Raw genomic sequence first — 24,037 nt, 5'->3', positions numbered from 1 at the left:
TATTATGTCGTTTACGCTCCTCTTCAACTTCTTTAGTGTTTGATTCCCTCAGAGTAGAAAATAAATAATTACTCCCCGAAAAAGCTAGAGCATTAACAATAGCTCTACCGACCATCATCGCAATTGATGCCATGATGTTTTGAACTGTTATCAATAATACTTTGTTTATAAAATATTCAAATGTTTAATTACTTCATTATGTCTTCCGGGATAAGCCCTTGTTTGATGAGTATATCCTTTGTTGCCATTGCTAATCCTATATCAAGAATCAACATACAGATATCATAACCATTAAAATCTAGCTTTGATGGTGTGGCTTTAGTGATCATTTTAGCTATACGGGCATAGCCAATGGCCAAGCCGCTGACCACCGCTGACCACCGCTGAATGATACGTTGCGTTTACCAACATTTTACCATCTGTAACTGGAGTAGTCATGCTTTTATAACATTACATGAGGGCTTAACTCTAATAGAACTTGTTGTTGTGATTGTGCAATACCTGGTGACGTTTTCTCTTCCCCGGTCTTATAAAACAACCATACCACCGCTATAGCAACAACCCCTAGTGCATAGGGAGCCCGAGTTTTAATCGGTCTATGTTCAGTATTGAAGGCCTTTGCCTTCCTCGCTAGCGCACCCTTCCTACGAGCTGCGACTTTTCGAGGGTTCTTAGTCACTCTGACTTGTGGTGTTTCCACAATCGCTTGTGTTTGTGGTGCAATCGCTTGTGTTTCCTCGTTCGCTTGTTGTATTTCCATCTCCATTATTAATAAGTGGGCATGTATGTTTAAATTGACAATACCACCAGTCCATTTGAGATTCCATTTGAGACCCATGAATTGCTCACTAACTCAAAATCTAATAATTGCAACAAAACCAAAATGTGCACAGCGACATGAATTGGACAGGCCAACTCTGATGGTTTGTCTCATAATTTTGGACACCCGAATAAAAAAATTGTTTAACAAACGATCATCATATTGTTGACATTTTTCGCCATCCCATACCAGGGAGGACCAGTCGCTCATAGAACAGCCAGGTGGGCGAGTTTCATGTGCGAAAGTGACGTAAGGCTTGCTGAGCAAACCATAGATGCGTGATTGCTATACCTGAAACAATGAGAACATCACTCGACGCGAAGTCATTTATTTGCAACGTGTTCAACAAATTTTAAAATGTATGTGAAAAAGGTAGACCACAATATGCTTTGAAAAAGTATCGTTTACGAACTGCACGTGCAATTGGGATAACAGAAGGGAAGTTAAAAACTATGTTAAAAAAGTGTCCTGATTCAACCTGCAGTGACACACCTGAGGGGACCATTTGAAAACCCAAGCGACGTTTTAAAGTCGATTCATTTCAACAAGAGATGGTTAGAAACGCCATTAAGACTCTGTACAAACAAAATATCTATGTCTCTCTCCGTACTCTAAAAAAATATATGGAGACAAATCATTCTTTGAACATCTCAAAATATCAGTTATGGAAATTGCTACACCAATTTGGTTTCCGTTACAAAAAAGTAGTCTCCGAAAATAGACATGCATTATGCGAGAGGTCTGATCTTGTTTGACTAAGGAACCATTTCTTACGCACAATACGAGAAAAATGTTACGAGGGTTATGAGCCCGTATACTTGGACGAAACGTGGGTAAACGCTTCCCATACCACATGAACACAATGGTTCCCTAGCTCCTCTTCTGATTTCTGTGCCAGGAAATTGCCACTTGGCAAGGTGAGCGGCTTATTGTGCTCCATGCTGGCTGCAAGAGTCGGGGATTCCTACCAGGCTGTTCGCTAGTCTTCAAGGCAAAATCCAAGGACAACCGAGACTATCATACCGAATGAACGGAGCGGTATTCCTAGATTGGGTTAAAACTCAACTGGTACCGGTATTGCCCCCCAAGAGTCTGGTTGTCATGGACAATGCTCCATATCATGGCGTTCAGGTACCTAACACAAAAGCCCCAATGTCTAACAGTAGGAAGGGCGATATGATAGAATGGTTGACACACAAAGCAATACCGTATCCACAAAAAGCAACGAAACCTGTTCTGTATGATATTATAAAGTCTAATAAAACCACACCTGTCTTTAAAGTTGACGAGTATCTTAAAGAACATGGCCATTCAGTTTTGCCCATTGCCGCCCTATCATTGCCAATAGAACTAATTTGGGGTATCATTAAATCGGATGTTGCCAGGCAAAATACAACATTCAAACTGCGGGATGTACAGAAACTGGTTCAACAATCAATAGACACCATCACGCAGGAAACATGGCAAGTGTGTTGAGAAAGTTGAGAATGAAATAGAGAGACATTATTGGGATCATAGTGGATTGGACCATGCCACAATCAAGCCAGTGATCATCAGGGTAGACTCGGACAGCGGCGATAGCGATTCGGACGATTCTGAATGCACTGTCACGGCTTCAGAAACCTGCAACAGTGACTCTGATTGAACACCCAAAATGGCTTTTGAGATGACCCCCATATACGGTGCACATGCTTGTTCATTACCTGGCTGTTCCATGAGCGACTGGTCCTCCCTGGTATGGGATGGCGAAAAATGTCAACAATATGATGATCGTTTGTTAAACAATTTTTTTATTCGGGTGTCCAAAATTATGAGACAAACCATCAGAGTTGGTCTGTCCCATTCTTGTCGCTGTGCACATTTTGGTTTTGTTGCAATTATTAGATTTTGAGTTAGTGAGCAATTCATCGGTCTCAGATGGAATCAAACGGACTGTAGCCGTTATTAAAGCTGTGATAAGTTGCGCTAAGAACATTCAGTATCTATGATAAAACTCACAGCTTACTGCGCTTATAGCGTGTTGGATGAATGGGTCTTTCTCGAGAGATTCGCATAAATACAGGCGATTTTCTGCTGGGATAGGAAGAAACGTACTAGCTACAACTGTGTATAGCCGACCCTATTGTTTTAGTCATGGTAGCTCCCAGTCTAAACTCGTAACGCACGTACAGTTTTTTAATTTCTTCATCAGTCATGTTATCAATTTTTTTGGTGGTATAATTTTCCCCCAAATATTGGGAACATTTTCCACCGGCTACCAAAGCCGCGAGTCTTTCTCTATGTTTATCTAAAGATTTTTCTGAAACTACTTCTACAGGTTCTTTGCGCATTTGTTCGATGAGTTCGTCGCATTCCATAATGTAATACCTAAGGAGATATTTAAGTCTAACATAATGGAATATAGCATATCCAATACAGCCTGAAATAATAAACTGATTTCAAACCACATTATTACATAACAACCGCCAATGTTCAATTTACTATATTTTTGCTATATTTGCTATATTTTTGCTATATTTGCTAAGCAGTTGCTATATTTGCTAAGTAGTTGCTATATTTTGCTAAGCAATTGCATAAGCAGCTGGTTGATCGGTTTTTAATACGAGTTTACAATTCTTCGCTGAAGCTAATAGTTTTCTGACTTTATCTCGTTCGAGCTTGGTATAAATGACATCATTTTCGCATAAACATTCCTTGAATGAATCCTGGTCTTTGCAATGAAACAGGGCTACCCATTTGGTCTGCTCTGAGATCTTTCAGGACAGAGTTGTATTTTTGAGTAAGTACCCAAACGCTATGCTCCATATGCCGACCGGAGAATGCTAAATTTGAAAGTATATCTTTCTTTTTGGTAAGTTCTTTACTCGCGCTGCAGTTGTCTATTATGAAAAGGGTTGATTCTCCTTTGTATTTTTCGTGACATACTCGTAAACAGTCTTGTAAACGATCGCCTGGATCAACTCTGTGCACCCTGGGATCATTCATTACCCAATCTCTCGATAGGTATGTTTTATTAACGCTTATAGTCGGGCACAGAATAATAATATGGTCGAAATCATCCCGATAATGACTTTTCAAAATATCTAGAATAAAAGCTGTTTTTCCACAACCCGTTTGCCCACAAATGATAGCGCAGTGCGGTTCTTTAGGTAAAGGTTATTAATAGATCGCTTGCACAAATCTTCCATTCTGTATATTAAGTTGCGCGTCCATAATAACATACAAATATATATTTAATTTACCATCGGATTCCTGGAGCTTCGTTATCTGCATAGTAACAACTTCGCTGGCATTTTCTATTCTCTGCCCACTACCGAGTAGTTGGTCATCGTCCGTGGTTCGCATGTCGAGCCATAGCGCGTACTTCATTGCGAGGTATTCACCCATCGATACATCCCCAAGAGACAGATCTTTCACGACCACGTTAACTTAAGCCCAAAGCCTTATCTACGATAGCCGCTAAACATGGCATCAACTTTGTTCGTAATGAATTAGGTTTTGTAGACTACGCATGAGAAAAACTTTCCGCGAAGACTACTAAGGTTCTTCAGACTGCGCGTACTGATCTCGGTAACATAAAGATAATTTGGAAGAAAGCTCGAAGTTGGCCTCAGACGGGCTCGGAGAAATCTTGGATACCTACTACGATAATTCCACGGTCAGTGTATCACCATATTCAGAGTTCAGTATTAGGGAATTACACGGCCTTGACAAGGCAATGCGAACAATGCGGGGAGAACTCTTCAATAATATAACCAAGCTATCCGAACTCGACAAGCATATAGCTTATGAGAAAACAAAACTTGAACAGGTGGGTGATGAATTCAGTAGACGCCGCGTTGCAGAAAGATTGCGTAACTTAGAAGACGAAGGATCGGCCCGCCTCGAAGTGGCTTCCAGTAATAGAAAGGCACTTCGTTCACAAATCAGGCGAATTCGAGAAACTATCGATCAAGTCCTCAACGATGATACTATAAAATTAAAACATTGTTCAGAGAACAGGGGATAACCATTGCTAGTATTTTAACCGCATTGGGATTTATTATATCAACTTTGACTCTCACGTTAACCGGCGGCAGCAGACCACCCACACCACCCATCCCCCCTACTGATACAAATGGTGTAAAAGAGTGGATAAAAAAGCATTTAAAAGCATTAGGAGAAGCACTGGGAAAACTTGCTGGAAAAGCCGGTATAATAGGGAGTATTGTTTCCTGGCTCTTGAATTTATTAACTAAGACCACCACTTGGCTTAGTCAAAACTTGTGGGCACTGATCGTAGCAATTGCAGGGCTGTTGTACGTATCTATTAAGAACTATTTATTCAAATCAGTTCATTAACCAAATTATGAGTAAACCAGCCGCGACTCCTGCTACTATAAGGGCTGTTTTTTCATCGATATGTTGTTGATTTTAGCTGCAATATGGGGTGGCACTTGTGGTTGTGCGTTAGTAGATGGTTGTGAAACATGTGGTGACTGTGGCTTGACTATTCCCGTTTTGCCTGTGTTTGTTTGCCTTATTAATTCGGTGTTAATATCTGAATTTATACCTGGTTTTTGTTGATCGGTAGCAATAACAATTTTATTATTATAACCTATCACTTGGCCGATCTTAAGTTCCATATTACTCGGAGACATGTATAGTCCTGCCCCATAAACATAGTCTACTTTGGATTGAGCGTACTGTAATACATCTTGATAACGTTTTATAGAAGATGGTGTGTCAACTGGTGAATTAATAGCATCCTCTACATTTGCAACAAACTGTTTTTGCACATCGAGCACCATTCCAGAACCAATCATTCCTGTTCGTGTTTGCGATTGTGCACCAAGAATTGCCCATACATAAGTTCTTATTGATTCATTAACTCTTACATTTCCTGGGTTAGTAAAATTATTTTCTGTTTTATCATTAAGAAATTAATTCCAAGCATTTCCAGGTGGTTGCTCAACCTTTTGGACGGTGAAAGCAACACCACCCTTAAAGTTCATACGATCATCTCTCAACTTGTTACTTGAGAGAGCAAAGCTCGGAAGAAGCCGACCTCTTTTCAGTAAATCATCGCTGACTTCTTTAACAGAGTGTGCACCAGCGTAGGAATACCTAAACCATGGTTAACTCCACTCAGATGCCAATCTTTACTCGTAGAAACATTAAATTCCTGACAAATACGTTCGAATGCCCACCTATTGTACGGATTATTTGTGGAATTCCATGCTCGATCCTGTGGTAATGAGGCACTAATTTCTTTAAGTATACGTCTAATCTGATAGTACACGTGAAATAATAAAACAGACTTATTTAATTCAAATCCTGGGGCATAAAGAGATACACCACATCCTGTTGTGGCACACCATATGACAAAGTTCAACTGGTTCTGCCAAAATTGCATCGGATTGTGGAACCAATCATGCACCATTTTATCGCTAGTTGCCGTGACCCTGTATTTTTCAAAGATATCAGGGAATTTTACAAAAAAATTAGCACCAGAGGCACTTACTAAAATCAACTGATTAGTAATGTAAGTTGATTTCATATTTAAGTTATGATATAGTATCATTGTATATTTAATATGTATGTCACACTCCCAGGAATAACAAATGGTTAGTCTATTCAACTGCTTCATACTATCGATAACTCGGCTGGTCAACTTGAAGTCGCTCTATGCGATGTAACGTATTACCCACGGTGGACCAATATAAGGGCTGCGAGATATAATAATCAGTTTTTAATAGGTGAAATAGGTGATCACATTTACATTATACCTGATGGGTATTACAGCGTATGCTCACTCAATGATGAAATTTTTAAACCTTTGGGAGTTAGTCTCACACAAAATGAGTCGAATGGGATGCTGATTTTAAAAGCTGGAGAAAAGGTTGTAATTCTTCCCCCAGACTTAGAAGTTACACTTGGACTTGATGTTAGAACGGGAATAATACTACCCATCAAAACAGGGCATGGAGATAAATTACCCGATTTAGTTCCCTATAAGGAGTTGTGCATCCATCTTGATCAGATCAGTACAACGGATAATAAATCCACCCGAAAGTCCTTCAACTCTACTGAGAGCTATTCCAGTCAAAGATGAAAAATACAATAACGGTAGAACGGAATCTTTCTCATCATTACAATATAAAAAGTTAAAGCGGAGTATTATTTCAGATCTCAAAATTTCTGTATTAGATGTAAAACATCGACCTGTACATATAGGATACTTGAGTGTAACGCTCAGTATTATAAATAATGGTTGATTCATTGGGCCCTGGAGCGCATAACCTTAGACAATGTAATACAATTGCGCTTTCCGATGTCGGAGACACAGAAGGATTCAGTAAACCTGGTATGTTATAGAGTTGTCCGGCATAAAAAAATGTTAGTTAAAATTTGGTTACTGAATACAATGATATTAAAGATAACTTGAGTGCAATACCTGATCTTTCTACGCTTATTATTGAAGTCTTGTTTGGAGATGCACCAGAAGATGCCTTCAAAATATTACCAGGTCTATTGATTAAATGGCTTAAAAAACACCAACGTCAACGTTGCAGTATTATTTATATGGGAGCATCCCCTGTTGCAACCCTTGAGGGGGTCCAAATTATTAAAGGTGACAGCATTTCTCTTACTAAGATATTCATGCCATATAATATACATTTAATAAGGTTGATGTATACTCTCAAAACATTGAAGCAAGACCAATTAAAGACTATTATATGATATAATAATATACACTATAGGTTTACATCCAGCGCTCGATGAGGCGTCTGAAAAGATGGATACTGTTGATGGATTTCGATTACATCAAATAAGCGACATAAAACATCGAGAGGAGAAGGAGAGGGAGTTTAGACTTGGATTTTATAAAAAGTATCGTAGAATTGTGAATGCCCTCGACGGAGTTGACACCGCACCGGTTTAGCCGGTGTTGGTTAATTATCAACTATAATCGCTGCGCCTATCGTACTTGGTATGGAAATAGCGGCTGGAGTCACAGGACTGGCAGGAATAGTGATAAAATTTATTTCTCGTAAGTTGCATAAGAAAGCATTAAAGTTGACAATATTTGGATACTCACCGAAGCAAAGTTGAACAGCATTGAGGACCATATTTCAACAGCATTAGCTGATTGTAAGATATCTGAGGATGAGTTTCGTTTAGTGCTGTCAGAACTCACGAAATACAACGCAAGGAGATTCAATCTAATTCTCATAAGACCAGTGGTATAAGTGAAGACGAGAAAAAGGGAGACAACAAGCGCATCAATTATTCCGTGCCAAAACCAAAGAACTAGTTGGAGATTAAAAATAGATTGCTTCCTATCGTTGGATCATATTTAAAGGAATGCTTACATTAGTAAAAATATTGATGTTTCTGAATCTGACTCAAGTGGAAGTGAGCCAGAACCCCCATCATCTATACTACTCTTTATGTCACTTTAGTGTGGCATATTTTGTGCATACATGTACTGCTGCAAACCTATTTTTCTTTTTTATGCAATCACAGTATCACATCACACATTCCTCAGTTGGTGTGTATGTAAGTGCACTTGCCATCAAGAAACAAGAATTGCCCCTAAAAAAGTTGTATTTTCAATAAAAAAAAACATATTTGTCATTCCTTAAATACTCTTTGATTTAGTGCTTGAAACTTTCATTGTCATAAATATCATTTCAATTTCAATAGGATTTTTCTTTGATGGACCAACAACAAATAATCTGACCATCAGATTGAATCATAACTGTAAAAGTCTGATGTGTCCATATTTCTCAGAAAAATAAACTACTTTTAGGACAAAATATGTGAAAATGAATCCTATACTGATGAGAAAATTTTCTTTATTCTATCATTCCACGAAATCCAGTTAAAATATTGTGATTTTTGTACCCAATCAAAACAATACAGTTAACTTAGGTTCATTCAATTTAACAGGCCTCTTCTTTAGTGACAAGATGTCACTTTCCTATCAAAACCAATCAATTTGATTTGCCAGGGTGGACTGACCTCACTCAAGGTCCACGTACAGTTAGTCGTATTATGAACTTGATGAAATGTTTTATCATAATTGTCTGCTCATTGTTAGTACAAGCTCAACAAGTATATTGGGTACAAATTTATTTTGGCTTCATTGGCCCTCCATCCATCCAATCACCCTGTCCCTAGTTTCATCTGTTCTGAAGACTTGGGGCGAATTCACCTTTCAAATGGGTTTACATGCAGCATTGGGCATTGAGAGCTTTAATGAATATTTGGCTAAAGTAGGAGCTTAAACATGACCGCCAAATCCAATATGTCTGACATAAATTAAAACACTATACACATCCCAATATAATATATAACTATATAATATATATATATAACAGGGATTGGTGACCTGTTGTCTACCATCAGGGAACCAAATCAATGGACATTGGTGACATCATCCAAGTAGGGCTGGGACGAGTCTAAATTTACTACCCGGTACCCAAGCCCCTATTACCCGCCCCTACCCGGGTACCCACTGCAATTTCAAGAGTTGGGAACAAAATGTCTGATTGGTAATTGTTTTACCGCAGCCCTGGCTAAAACTATTTAGATATATGTATCAAACAATCAGAACATGCATTCACTGAAGTTTACTGAAGCTTTATCCAAGTAAAAAGGAATGTGTGCATCGTCAGAAAGAAATGTGAACATTAGCGACTTGTAGTGTAACCACTGAGCTAAAGTGAGTTTTTGTCATTAAACAATATATCACGTGACTAACCACGGGTCCGGGTAGCTTTTAGGATGACCTACCCAGGTCCTACTCAGGAACCACCCGCCCTGAGTACCCGAATTACCCGTCCCAGCCCTACATCCAAGGCTATGTCACGGGGGTAGTGGCTGGCGAAGACTGTCAGATCGCCCCAAAACAGCATTCCATGATTGATTTGATGGAGCATTTGCTATGAACAGCCATGGCACACGTGGCTGCTCGGATCTCGTGAGTGTCAGTAGCCTTGGGGCAGGGGGCAGGGGGGTCTCGTCTAGAGGTTATTAAAGCTTTTAGGATGACCACCCAGAGCCACAGGCAAATAGTATTCCGGCTGACCTCTGACTGTGAAGAGGGAGAGGCAGGCAAGAAAATAGGTTTCCCAGACTTGTGGCAGGCTTTTGACTGTCATAGGAAATACACTAAATATCCGCACCGGGCATAACCAAAGTTAGAGGGGGAGGGGGTTGGGTAGGATGGTGAACAATCTATGAGGCTATCCTGGGAGTTGATTCTTGGCAATGAAGTCCCAGCACAAACCAAGCTGAGCAACAACATGAGTACCACGCCTGAACCAGACACCTCAGGGGCGTGACGCTCACTGACCCGTGCAGCGGCAGTCAGGGCCAGTAGGAACACCGTCACCTTCGTAAGGTCATAGAAGGAAGACGAGAGGCCCGAAGGGAGCTGTCTGAAGAGCCAGGAAAAACATGTACAAATCCCATGCAGGTGGTCTGAACTTGGCTTACTGATCTTCAAAACAATACTGTATAAGCTCTCCCGTTTTTATAGCGAGGGCACGAGAAACATGGTGCCTCTCAACAGCATGTTGGTAGGGGAGGTCCACCGTTTCCATCCTCTGCACATAGATGGACTACAACTGGTTGAGTGATTGCACCATGCATACAAGTAAGCATGCAAACCAATCTGTAGAAATACATTGCACTGCTCCCAATAGGTCAGTTATCCTAATTCCGGTTAGAGTTGTTCACAGTTGGAGTACTTGACACGTGCCATGTAAATCATCCTGCGCAGTGGCAGAGCAAACCACATTGTAGCCGGAAATGAGGTGCAATCTCTACACACAGACAAGCTCCAATAAACTGTGTGGTAGACAAACAAGCGGTGCATCCACGTTCTGCGAAAAAACACGGGAGCGCCGTGGAAGAGCCTCTTTGAGGAATGCTGGCGCTAAGGCAGGGAAGAAGAGTGTTATTGACGGTGATATTCACAAAGAAGACAGTGGATGGCATCGTCGGACTGTGGGGCTGGTGTAGAGCATAGATGAACACCGTGATATGAGAGACGCCTTTTCCTGACCAGTCAACGATTTAGTGGGTACCCAGTAGCTTATGACGAAGGGGTGAAACAGGCTAAATGAACGTGAACAGTGAAGATCTGCAAGTTCTGATAGAGATGCTTTCCACCAGAAGCTATGTGAACCCAGTTCAACAAAAGAACAATCACCCTCTCTGTGTGTCCGTTTACTGAATCAGAACAGAAAGGCGGGAATCATCACCTCACCCTCACCACGAGGCCAGGTATACATAGATTGACAAATTTCCAATCTGATGAAGGAGGCTTTGAAGAAATGGCTTCAATGAACATGTGAGCTCCTTCAGCCACATCCAAGGAGTGAACCTGCAGGTCATCTCTCCTAAAGCATGGCACCTTAAACAACAGGGTTAAGGAGAACGTCACAAAACAAAATCCTGTTTAGCCAACCAGTCGGCAAGTTGAATCAGATCAAATGTCTACTGATCACTTTCCTCCAGCATGCATCAGTTTGGGCCAATCAGAAGGCTGGGTGCGCTTTGCGGTTTTGTCAGACTTCCGGGGTCAAACGATGCCCAAGAAGCGACGGTTTGTGCTATTTTCACTCACAATAACCATTACATATCGCTGGGATTAAATGTATACCTTTACCCAAACCCACAGGGTCAGGAGAAAAATGTTTGAGACTGATCAAGATGTGCGGCAGGCCTCACCATCAGTGAAATGTCGCCACCATCTTCCACGGAATCTACGTCTGCTCAAAGGTGAGAATTTGCACTAATTTCCGCACCTTTGCACATATGCATATTCAATCATATTAAATGACAGAACATTGCGAGCTAAGATTTTACGCATGTTATAAACAAGGATAATGCTTGTAACTACAAAATCATTTTTGAATTATGTATTTTGGCAACATCAGGCACTGAGTTAGCTAGTCATATTGCTGATATGAGACACGCGAGACAGTAGTGACACACCGTAAACAAATGTGACATTGATCTGATTTTGGTTAGTGCAGATCAAATCTACCATTATTTACATTGAAGTACAATCCGCTGGGAATTGTTGTCCTCTCTCTTAGATATTATTTATTTATTAACAGAGTTTTAGATAGTTAAAAATCACAATAAGCCTTTATCTATTAATATTGCAAATGACAAGAGTATGATATTGCAAATTACTCCAGCAGTAATAATTCTTATAACATAGAAATATCACTGTTGTCAATGATTTTCGTACCCGCAAAATCTTTCAATTCAATTGAATGTTTAAGCATTTCTATGAAGAGACAGGACCCATGCAGTAATGAATTACCTGATCCTATTCTTGTGAATTGGAACCATCCCTTTAAGATTAGAAAGAAGAGGAAAATTTCGAGAGTAGGAAGTGAATTACTGAAATATTTTGACAGATTGAAATAAAAAAAACAATCTTAGTTAATATAAGTTTAGCAAAAAAATGATTGGTTTAGAATTGTTTGCAACATAAGTTATTCACTGGTAGTGAAAGGGTACTGATATACATATTAGAGAAATATGATTATAAGTCATTCTAACTAGTTTACCAGAAATGATAGCAAGAGTTTTATGAACTCAGAGTAACATGGTCAAGGAATGATATTAATTATAATCCTATTAAGTAATTAATAATTATTCCAACCAATTATTTAACTGATGCCTTATCAAAGTCAGATTAATCTATTTAATTGCAGAACTAACAAACAAAAACTAAATGATTCATGGTACAATGTCCACCTCGTATAAAACTTAGCAATGGACAAAATATCATCCATTCCAAAAAATCCAAAACTTGGAAATACCACCATTCCAATTGGAAATATGACCATTCCAATATTTGGAAAGGTCATATTTCCAAGCTTGGATTTGTTTGGATTTGTTTGGAAATGTTTGGAAATGTTTGGATACAACATGTCATAATCATATCTGTTAAAAGTTGTACAACTTTTGACCTTATGTGAGATTAGTAATGACATGAAAGTAAATAATTAAGAGTATTTTGGCACTATGTACCACGAAAAGACCAAATCATGAGCAAATTTAACTAAAAGAAATTCTGTCATTTAAAGTGGCTACTCTTTATATTTAATTTCTTATCTTCCTTGTCTATAATCATATGACATTGACTTTGAACTTTGAACTTTGAACAATTAAACAAATATTTTGTTTTCCCATACGGACTTACGGTTGTCGTAGAACAAAGACCGCTTCGAGAATATAGAGGGCATCATTATTATAATTTGAACTAATATACATATGTACATAATAGTACTAGGTATAAATGAATTTTGATAAGTGTTCGTACAAGAATATGAACTTCCAATTATCTCGGAATTATGCACAACACATAGGGCTGAAAATTTTATAATTGTTCTGGAACTATCTGACGGTACCGGTAATTCTAAACAGGGAACAAGATTTCGTCAAATGAATCATCTAGCCAGGAATTTAAACGATTTAAATGCTGACAAAATGAATAAACATATCCGGAACAGAGTAGACTGTTCATGTGGACAATTATATGCTACGTCTATTGCCAATGAAGTTTATCACCCCATGTTATAGCATTTGTTTCATATAAAAGATAGAAACCAAATAAATGGGACAATTAGTTGTTATGAATTAGCTTTACCTCTGTGACATATCACACAACTAAATGTGAATATGTTTATCAAATAATCAATTACAGTAATTAACCTAGTGTCCTTATTTATACACAATTTAATTACGTATTGGGGTACAATATATAATACACATATACACGGAATGATTTCTTATTGTCAATTTAATCATAACCCAAATCATACAAATCAAAGTGTGAAAGTAGTGACTAACTTTATGATCAAGGGTATAAATACTCAATTGTATCTATTAATCCTAATAGTATAACAATAAACCCTGTGTATATACTGAGCATATTTAGATACATCCGGATCTACGACCGCACCCATATAATCAATCAAGGAAAGTATATTAGATTGAATTACAAATGTGCTATCTCTTAAACAAAATTTTCCGTTATCCACGTAAGCCTAAACCTGGGAGAAATAAAGTTCTGTTCTGTTCTGAAGACGCCGTCATGATTAGTTGGCGCCAGTCTAGACTGTCCAATCAACGTGAATATACAAACCGTGGTGTTACTTGACCAGTTGATGTCACCTGTCAAACTCAAAGTGCCCCTGGTCCTCCACCCACCATGTGTAACACTTTAGCGTACTTGACTGTGTAATTTGCAGTTATATCACTGTTAGGCAGAGTGATGAGAGAATACATTTTGTTGTTTTGGTTAACGATCGTTTCCAATTTCAACGTGGTAACCTTATAAGTGACTAACTTTTTTATCATGATGAAATGAAACATATTAAAATAATCAGAGGGACTGATGTTCCCATTTTTCGCATAAATGTTATGCTCGCATTAATTTCATGATTTACTGAAGATAGATTTGAATATTTCTGAGCAACGATCATGTTTGGGTAAGGGAAGTAATCTTGTCTCCGCTTGCAATTGGATTCAATCGGGCGTCCAGTTCCGAGATCGCAGCTTGACTGTTGAAAGGCGGCATCCATGCTGTTCACGCTCCGCTGATCACGGGGCCTCATTTGTCTGTATTCTGCTTATCAGCCGGGATGCACATGAAACACGGGTGTCAAAACGAATATATTTACCAATTATTTGTACGGTCAATTAGCCAGTCCAAGAGACAATACCCTGGTTCTACCACCTTTAGGTGTAATTACGTCGCATACCCCTGGTTCACGGTTCGTCTGATCTCCCGTCATAAAACCACGATGTTTATTTACCTGGAGCCTCCGACAGCGCCAGCTTCCTGTGTACATGTACGTACATGGCAATAAATGGTTTGACAGTTGTTTGACGGAATCAATCAATAATTATTGACACGGTGATGTAATTAAAATTTGTCACTATTCACAACTCCTTTTTTTAGTTTTCTATTGTTCAGCTGTATTTTCGACCAGTTTTATATGTATAAAAAATCTTCTCTTGTATTTATAAACCAAACTTAAAAACATTATATAAGAACAATTGTGTTTTTAAACCGTAAGTTTTCTATTAAAACAACCATGCAAGTAAGATTTCAGCCGTAATATTACTTTAGTCACTCCACAGATTACACATCTTATATGCTGCAAACGCAGCGAATGTAATGCTACTATGTCACAGCTGCCTCGGTAATTAAGGGCTGGAATGTTTTTGTGAAGGCAGTTAGAGCAGACGAATTTCCCCCCTCGCTGTATAAAGGCGGTCGCTAACCATATATGTGCATTTTTACTGTTTTTGGCTTGATTTGATTGTCCTTTGGTGAAAACAAATGTTCAATTGTGAAAGCAAACCCTTTTCCCCTGAACGTTAAAAGACAACTGACTTTGTTTTTGTCTGAAATATCAACGTTTGGAGTCGTTTATATATTTGGAAATCCATATTATGGTTAATATTTATAATATAATATGGACAATGGTAAAATTCATGATCACAGTTTAAGTGCTATTCACAAATGTATGTAAATCTACTTCGTGATGAATGAAGCATGGCAATAAATATATGCATCTGATTCTTCATTTGTTCTGTATTCTTTGACGAGAATGAGTTTCGTTAATGATGATCACTCTCACAGATTTTTTGATAAGAGGATAGGACTTTAACTGGAGAATAGTTATGAAAAATATATATATAAGTATAGGCGGTCTGTGCACATATGGTGAAACTGATACCTCATTGATTTGCTAAACGGGACTTGGAAATCATAGTCTGTCATTAAATTGATTTTAAAATATATGGTTTTGACTGTAGTACGTCCTGACATCATAATATTATGTTGTAAACAACTTATCTTATCTCATGTTAAGTAAAACAATTATTGATAACTTCCTGAATTCCAATTGTTCAATGAACAGAATGGTCTCCTCCCATTAGTAAGACAGCCCAGTTGTGAGACACCTTAAAACAACAATGTCATACCTGGTTGCACATGTTAACCAGGGGACCTGGAGAGTACCTCTTTGACTGGTAATGAACTCAACCTGCTGCAAACCTGCCATGATTGTGCATGAAATGTTCACAGACTAGGGGGAATTTCTATGTGTAATAAATAAGTTTTAACAAAACATGCATCTCAACTTTTTGAGTAAGCTCCTAACTCATTTATTTCCTGAGAATATTCAAACAGAATTACTGGCCTACTCTTATTCATTAATCTGCTAATCATGGGCTGTGACCATTGTTAAGTGGGTAGACTGGCTGTGTTTGTTTAATTAATCCCACCTACTCCACTGGCTTACAATGTATGTCTCACTAATGGGATGTCTTACTAATGGGATGTAACCAACAGAATTATTCACAGCTCTGGCGTGAGACAACAATAAATTAGATGTTACCAAAGATTGTCCATTTTATGATCTTAGGCACATGTCGGCGCACTTACATGTGAGCCGTCTAGACGACTGTCTGTTTTGTAATTAAATGGCAGCTGCCATCCAGCCGAATACTTAATCTTGAGACCTATTAGTTGTCTCATCTATTCCAAATCTCAAAATTCCCAAATTCTATATAAGCAACCCCTAAAACCCCCCTCTTGGGTTGCACAGACCACCTTCGCCCCTTTCGGAAACACATTAAATGGCCTGGCCGGGCCTGTGTGCGAAATACGCATCAGTCGGAAAGCGCACGTTAAATCTCCAAAGTAAGTAAGTAAGTAAGTAAGTTGTCTCATAATTAACCAAAATAAAGCCCAAGAAACCAAACTCTAGCTCGCAAACACCCCTTACTCATCCAAATATCCCAAAGAATAACTAACTACCTCGATGAACACCAAACTCAAAATCTTAAACAAAACAGCAAAAAATCAAATATCTTCACCCCTAAACTCAAAATACCCAAAATAGACACAACGCTAGCTAACCAAATAAATAAGCAAACCGACCCAATCATAGCCAAAACCACCACACTTGAATACATACCCGAAAATTGGCCAAATGGGTGTCACATATACACTGACGGATCTTCAGACCCGATCTCCAACCACACAGGCTTCGGAGTCCATACCACACAACCAGTTATATCCACACAATCTTACCGACTCCCTAACAACCCATCTATATTCACGGCCGAACTTATGGGCATGGCCTCAGCCCTGCATACCCAACAATCTAAGAACAACAATAAAATTCAATTCTCACCAACTCCCTTAGTGGACTACAAGCCCTCAAAAACAAAAATACCAAAAAACGACCTAAATTAATAAATCAAATACTTAAAAGCGCCAACGACCTAACAATAACCTTCTTGTAGATCCCCGCCCATGTAGGAATTTACGGCAACGAAAGCGCCGATAAAGCAGCTAAATTATCTCTTAAAATACCAGAAATAAGCCTAAACCTACCCATCTCAAAATCAGAAATTAAAAGTGTAAACAAACAAAAAATAACCAAAAAATGGCATAATCAATATCAAAACTCAAATAACCAAATAAAAAAAGTGCTCAGAAAACCACTAGCCAAACCTAAAATCCTACACCCCTCTAAAAAAATTGACGGATTAATTACTAAACTCCAAACAGGACACACGAACATAAATAACCACCTAAAAAAACTTAAAAGACACACCACAGGCAACTGCCCCCACTGCAAACAACTCGAAACCACAGAACACGCACTGTTCACTGCACCCACTACCAAACACACAGAACCACTCTACAATCTAAATAAGGTTCCTACTCTAGATGAAATACTAAACCCTCAAAATAAACTAGAAAACTTCAAGGCCCTAGGCGTATTCCTAATCAAAACAGACCTAATTAAGCGCATCTAAAAACTAATTAATCTACCAATCCAAAATCCAATAAACATACAAACACCCACCTCACCCGGCTCCCTTAGTTCCCTCCTCCACCCACCTCGGCATTTATTCCAAATTTAAAAATCTCAAAAACTCAATATAAGCAACCCCTAAAAGCCCCCTCTTGGGTTGCACACACCACTTTCACCCTTTTCGGAATACACTAAATGGTCCGGCCAGGCCTGTGTGTGAAATACGCTGCAGTCGGAACGCGCACGTTACATCTTCTATATCAGTCAGTAGTTGTCTCAGCACTACACAATCAGCAATCTAAAAAACAAAACAAAAATCCTCATCCTAGCCGACTCCCTCAGTGGACTACAAGCCCTCAAAAATAAAAACACTAAAAACCACCCCAAACTAATAAATCAAATACTTAATAGCTCAAACAACTTAACTAGGGCAGGTTAACAAATAGAGTTCATTTGGACCCCCGCCCACGTAGGAATCTTTGGAAATGAAAAGGCAGATAAAGCAGCAAAATTATCCCTTTAACTCCCAGAAATAAGCTTAAACTTACCCAGCTCAAAATCAGAAATCAAAAGTCTCACTAAACAAAAAATCAACAAAAAATTGCAAAATATATACCAAAACTTAAATAGCCAAATCAGGAAAGTACTAAAAAAAACCTTAAATAAACCAAAAATACTACACCCATCCCAAAAAATTGACAGAATAATTACTAAACTACAAACAGGCCGCACCAAACTAAATAATCACCGTAAAATAGCTAATCTACACACAACAGGAAACTGCCCACATTGCAAACAACAAGAAACACCAGAACACGTACTTATTCACTGCACACACTACCAAACACACCGAACAACACTACAGACCACCCTAAATCTTAAAACCGGACTTACACTAGAATCAATCCTAAATCCATAAAATAAATTAGAAAAATTCAAAGCCTTAGGTTTATACCTAATTAAAACAGGACTAATTAGTCGCATTTAAACCCCAAATAAAATAATAAAACCAAAACTACCTTATCTAACAACCACCCAACACACACAGCTCCCTTAGTTCATCCCTCACCCACTCTTGGCATTCTTTCCAAATCTCAAAATTTCAAAATTACTATATAAGCAACCCCTAAAGCCCCTAATTCATAGTCTTTTTATTGTTCAAATTACTGATAAAACATATTTTAACTTGTTCCTTCTAACCATATTTCCAAACAATTCCAAACCATTCCAAACATTTACAATGTTGGAAATATGTTTGGAAATGTTGCCATTCCAATTTTGGATTTTTTTGGAAAGATTGATCTTTCCAAGCTTTGGAAAGTTTGGAATGAGCGATCTTTCCAAAGCATTCCAACATCCATTCCAGATTGGAATGGACGCTATTTGGTCTTGTGTAGCTTGTTGGCTCTTTCTATAGGACATTATATTATTTCTTTTTAAATAATATATTTTTTAAAAAGATAGTGTTAAAAGAGATTACCAATATCATAACACATAAAACTGATTTCAAGACACAAAGAATTTGTAAAACAAAGTGTGGGTGTGGTTGTGCATGTGGCGCCAGGGCTTGGAACATGGTGATCTGCAAACGAGATAGTGAATCAGCAATGTTATTTTCCAAACCAGGTACGTGATAGGCTAATACCATAAAGTTGCTGACTGCTGCTGTCCAAGTGAGTGGGCACATGAGGGACATGATACCTTTACATTTAGATCTACCCTTCCTGATGATGAACACAGTAGCCTAATTATCACAATGAAAGAGCACATGCTTTTTCTCCCAGAGATGACCCCAGAGAATAGTCGCCACGACGATCGGGTAGAGTTCCATGAAGGCCATACCCTTATCGAAATGAAATGTCATTGAAAAACCATTTTTTCCCCATTTATTTTTGTACCATTGAAACTCCATTTAAATGCCATTTTTCTTTCCTGTGGGATGGTATATGTCCACTATGTACGATGTGTTGCTATGTGTAATACACCATTGACTTTCCATTTAAATACCATTTTTTGTCTCAAAACCACTAAAACTCCATTGACTCTCCATTTATTTAAGCCGAAATATTTAAATTGCCTTTTCCTTATATGGTAATATGCTAAGTACCTTAAAAATGGTATTTAAATGGAAAATAACTGTAAAATAAATGGTACCATTTAAAAAACAACCTGAAAAGAATGGTACCATTTAAAAAAAAACCTTGAAAATAAATGGAAATTAAATGGTGTTATTTTTTAAGAAAAATAGCATTTAAGCAGAAATTAATGATTCATGTATTCATAGTTTAAACAGGATTTTATCCTGTTTAAACTATGAATACATGAATGTCTCTCCTTTGCCCTAATAAAATGCCCTATAGAACCAATGCACGGCAGCGGTGACAATTATATTTGCATACAGATATATATAATGCAACAAATTGGATAGGCAGTTTGAACACATGAATTTACCATTGTACTTCCCAGTCATCCCAGATGCACCATCTGATCCAAGACTCGTGATCTTTTGTGGGGGGACACCACGTTTCTCCAATTCATCCAAAATTGCCACTGCAATTCCTTTCCCTGTCGTATCTGTGCACTCAATGTTTGTGACAAAATGAGTGTTAGGCACCATATCTTCTATTATTTGGCAATAAATAACAAGGCGTTTGTGGTTGGTGATGTCTGTACTTTCATCTGCCAAAGCAGTAACAAACGGAGATTTTTCTAACTTAATCCGCAATTCGTCCTCAATCACATCAGACATAGATTTTAGGAGATCATTGGCAGTGGTTAGCGAATCATAGTTGACTTTACCCTCCTTGAGAACTTCAATATTTTCTGTTTCAAATTCATGTAAAAAGTCAATAAAACTTTTAAATTTTGGCAGGGGGACGTTTTCACAAGTTAACCAGTGTACAGATTTCAACAAGGCGACAGCTGCTTTATCTTGTTTTGCCGTCATACGTGCATGTGCTACCTGCAAATCTTCACAAAGTTTCGGAGTCTGAATTGACAATTTATGATAATTATTATTTACATGCCTGGTTAAGGTACTATTTTGGAAATTTCTGCACTTAGCAATACGTGTCATGTCATTTGTTTTACCATTTTTGGCGCAAATTTAAGCTTGCAATACATGAAGTCGCTTTCCTTATCGTATATCAACCACGAGCGGTGTGCAGTTAGCCAATTTGACTGGAATGTTCTTACTTTCTGTTTTCTGACAGGTTCATTGGCTGACTTAGACTCGCCGTGCTCAGTTTCACTTGTCTCAATTGTATCATTCTGACCAAACATCCATGTCAAAGTTTTTTGAGAATGTGACAGCTTTGCTACCTTTCTCGGCGGCATGTCGACTGCTAGAGAAATTATCAACAACAGAAACCGAAGTCATACAAAGCTTGCTTACGATTGGTCACTTGATTATTGACAACCAATCAGCTATCGCGTTTTAAAGAAAAACGTCGCACATGCGTATTAAGTTATTTTAAGACCGGGACTTTCCATGGAAAATCGATTGACCAAAATCTTGTTTATGCAAGCATTTAGACAAAAGAAAACTTTGTTAAAAACGTTTATATTAATTTTCCACAAAAAGGACATTAGTGTTTCATGAAAACCTTGCGTCCTGGAGGACGCACGTATAAAAAAATTAATGCGTCAGAGACGCGGTATGCGGGGGTAGATTTATCCCTGATTAAATAATGCAATATTTGATGCCATCTGCAATAATTTTCAGAAAGTTATATATAATTAACATGAGTATTACAGTATTACATGTGCATACATTATTATCTCAGTTGTTTTCTAGTATTGGTCTCTTTATATTACATATTGTACATGTACATCTTTATGTAGCCATGTCCATTTATACCACTATAATATCGATATATATATCCATATGTATATCTTTATATAGAGAGAGATATATATAGATATATATAGATATATAGATATATACAGTCATGCCCCGCTTATGGGGACTTCAGATATCCGGAAACCGCGGTTCCCGGACGATTTTCATTCAAAACGAAATAATTACTATATAAATTTACCCGTATATCCGGAAATTCAGTTTCCGGAACCGGACGGTCATTTTCATACACAAAACACTGAAATGCACACAAAATTGTCTCACTTATCCGGACAATACACTTCCGCTGGTGGTAATCCTTTGATTCGTGAGAAGTCAATTAACCAAGTGACACTTAGTTACGTTTGAGACGAGCTTGTTTATTGTACATGTAATCCCCTTCGATAAATATGGCGTCTGTGGAGGTCAGAGGTCAAAGTTGTGTAAGTATGGCCTGTCAACCAGCGAAACGTAAGCGACACGCAGTTACAGCACGCGAAAAAAGGGATATTTGTCTGTTTAAAGAAAAACACCCGTCAGCAAGTTTGGAAACCATCAGTAAGCATTATGGCACTGAATTTGGACATACCATAGGAAAATCGTCAATTCGTGACAGTTCAAACTTCCATGACAGACTTTTTGAAACATGTATGAATAAAGATTGAGTGGATGTATCTGTTTGCTCTGTCATCTGTCATGAGTTGCATAATTGAAGGGAAGTAACTCTTCCAGTAAGAAGCTGGTTTTAGTTATACGGAAATTCGTTTATACGGACGAATTGTGAAATGATGCAAGTGTCCGTATAAACGAGGCACGACTGTATATGTATATATATATATATATATATATATATATATATATATATATATATATATATTCACTTGTTTTATATATACACAAAAATGAGGTAAATGTTCACTCGGTGTACATGTAATATATAATAAAATAATAAAGTCCACGTTAGTCCATCATCTTCTGTATATCAGTTTCAGACATAGTACTTTCGCTTTCTCGTGACAGCTAGTAGGTGAGATGTGGAGGTCGTGGAAGAGGGAAATACTATTCCATTCTATCAAGAACTTGTTCCACATAGCTAAATCTTTCCTACATTCGCCTGACAAGCTAACATGCTGATGCAACTTATCAACTGTTGTGGAAAGTTCGATCAAGTAGGAGACAAACGCCCTGCCTGGCACAATCACTCTGCAAGCGTAGTTCAAGTGTCCAAGCAGGGAGAGAAGTTCTCTATTGGTGCAACTTCTCTTAGTGGAATATCTGCCAAGGAGCTCTGCTATGCATTGCAGTTTATCTTGCGGTAAACTAGCAGTCATATGATTTGAGTCAAGAATGATTCCTAAATACCTGATCTCTGTAAGGGGTCCCTGTATCTTATGGAGAGCTAGTGGAATGTTGAGTCTCTTGAAGAGTGAGTGAGTGAGTGAGTGAATATGGTTTTACGCCGCTTTTAGCAATATTCCAGCAATATCACAGCGAGGGACACCAGAAATGGGCTTCACACATTGTACCCATGTCGGGAATCGAACCCGGGTTTTCGGCGTGACGAGCGAATGCTTTAACCACTAGGCTACCCGACCGCCCCTTCTCTTGAAGAGAGACAGTATAGTGCTCATGGTTGAGTCAGCGTCGTGGCCTGGACTATGAAGTCGTCCAGCAGGTGTAGCACATGAAGGAAGTCATGATTGTGTCTCAGAATCCAACAAATGGCCTGAGACAGAGTGTCAAATATTTTGGGGCTAGATTGGCAACCGAAGGCTAGCCGGGTGTAGAAATAGTACAGTCCTTCCCACTTGAACCCGAAATATGGCCAGTATTCTTGGCTTAATGGAATCTGCTCGTAGGAAAGAGAACAGGATGTCTTGTCAATTAGTTGGTTGATGCTTAGAACGGTATCGTTATCATGGGGGGCCAATAAGTCCAATATCCAACGTTTCTTCCGAGAATATTTTCCCTCGGCAAGTCGTAGTGGACTAACCCTGTATGTGTCATAACGTACTGCTTGGCACATTCTTTCCTGACAGCTGCGGACACATCCACTGGATTTCTCCTTGCACTAAGGCTGTTGCGGCATTCCACTGTCAATTTAGGCACAGAGTCTAACATTGGATTGAATCCTGTTTCCAGGCCAGAAATGAGATAATCGAAGAAACACTTGTCTGGGTGGAATTGTAAGTCCGCTTTTAATCTCTCAATGTTAATGGGTGTTAACGTCAAGGTCTGCTTAGCACTCGCTCTGTCTAAGGCATAGTGTAGTCAATCCTTCTGCTCTCTCTTGCATTGTGTCTTGCCGTGCTTTCTAGAATGGCAAATGAGGCAGGTATGTATGAAAGGACACTGTTGGCGGCTGCAGCCGAGATCATCAAAGTTGTTACAGATCTCTTGTCCATCACGTCGAACACAAAGTCTACCTCTTGAGTCTATGTACGTGGCATTACTGTCCACATTTCGTCGGTCATATGAAACATGTCTGTCTTGAGGCCTGACAATTGGTTGGCGAGCCAT

General features: G+C 38.6%; 1 protein-coding gene across 2 annotated transcripts in view; it reads right to left on the bottom strand.

The window, feature by feature from the left end:
- LOC124121654 (coiled-coil domain-containing protein 24-like) overlaps positions 1–24,037 on the bottom strand; it is a 370,739-nt gene that overhangs the window by 188,358 nt on the left and 158,344 nt on the right. The window lies entirely within an intron of this gene.

The sequence above is a fragment of the Haliotis rufescens genome, unplaced genomic scaffold (assembly GCF_023055435.1).
Source record: "Haliotis rufescens isolate VD_foot unplaced genomic scaffold, xgHalRufe1.0.p SCAF_2, whole genome shotgun sequence".
NCBI lineage: Eukaryota > Metazoa > Mollusca > Gastropoda > Lepetellida > Haliotidae > Haliotis > Haliotis rufescens.
The sequence above is the reverse complement of the archived record's forward strand: the minus strand, read 5'-3'. Positions and strand labels throughout refer to the sequence as shown.